Source organism: Polyodon spathula, unplaced genomic scaffold, assembly GCF_017654505.1.
Source record: "Polyodon spathula isolate WHYD16114869_AA unplaced genomic scaffold, ASM1765450v1 scaffolds_62, whole genome shotgun sequence".
NCBI lineage: Eukaryota > Metazoa > Chordata > Actinopteri > Acipenseriformes > Polyodontidae > Polyodon > Polyodon spathula.
The window spans coordinates 22,460-23,697 of NW_024471556.1; the positions used below are offsets into that span (position 1 = coordinate 22,460).

General features: G+C 49.8%; 1 non-coding gene across 1 annotated transcript; it reads left to right on the forward strand.

Annotated features, from left to right (window-relative positions):
- Nucleotides 1-345: 345 nt before the first annotated feature.
- On the forward strand, nucleotides 346-450 carry LOC121307922. The gene has a single exon (XR_005948404.1). It is a non-coding gene; the product is annotated as a U6 spliceosomal RNA (small nuclear RNA).
- Nucleotides 451-1,238: the final 788 nt, after the last annotated feature.

The window sequence follows — 1,238 nt, forward strand, 5'->3', positions numbered from 1 at the left end:
TAAGCCTCCTCCTCTGAGCTGTCAAATGAAACAGGACCCCCTGCTCAGCCTTCAAGTCTTTTTGGGCACCGGCCAATCCGGAGGGGCCAGTATCGTAGGTGACGTGTCAATATTTGCATGTCTCTCCAAGCCGGTTTGAATGTCTACATGTGCAGACGTCTCTATTAAGCCACTTTCTGCAAACTTGATATCCTCAGAGTTTGCGACAACCCGCGCGTTGGTTGTGGACAATAATGGATACAAGGAGCAATTGGAAACCATCTGAATATACATAACCCACCACAAAACCAATCGCTCTTTACCCACTCGCTGTACATATAGGCGCGTATCAGGCAGGCACCGTGTGTGCGCTACGGCAGCACATATACTAAAATTGAAACGATACAGAGAAGATTAGCATGGCCCCTGAGCAAGGATGACACGCAAATTCGTGAAGCGTTCCACATTTTTCTTTCTTTTTTTTGTCATTCGGAATAAGTACTGTACCCACCAAGGAATAACGCCACTCCCTGATGTGTAGATGAACTCAGATCTTTAGTACACGTTAGATCAAACTATCCTTGACCCTGTAACCCAGCATCCCTCGTCTTAGGGAGTGACACGCCCAGTGCTATAAGCCGTCCCTAAACCTATGTGTTCACGGATTCATTGGACCGCCATGGCGACCTGGAAGGAGCGGCGGGGTTATGGACGCTACCGTGACCAGGGGATCTGGACATCTTTCCTCGGTGCTCCGGTCAACTTTTTTCATTTTTTATTTCCTTTAAATTCCCACACACACACACAGATCGTCCGGTGGTGGGCGAGGAGACGTCAGAGGGTCGGGGGGGTGGGGGCGCCGCGTTAGATCCTGGTAACGCGCGAGACCTTGTCTAGGAACAACGGGCCTCTGGTCATGTAAATGTAACAACGGGCCTCTGGTCACGTAAAACTTAGTTGACCAGAGTCTCGTTCGTCTTTAAGCTGCGGAAGGCTATAGGTACGACTCGGGGTGGGGCTTAATTCCTGTTTTTTTTTTTTTTTTTTTTTTCCAGGGAGGCAGGACGGCCCTTCGTGGCTCCATTAGCGGCTAAGTCCCGTAGTCCCCACCGACTTCTCCAAGCCGGCTTTGAGTTCCAGGGAGTTAGATATATGAGTGCCTAAGCAAAGTAGGCACGACAGACTCATGCTTGGGTGCCTGTGATTCACAAGGTCTCAGCCCCAGAGCCTATTGATGTTATTATCCCTGCAAACTTCAC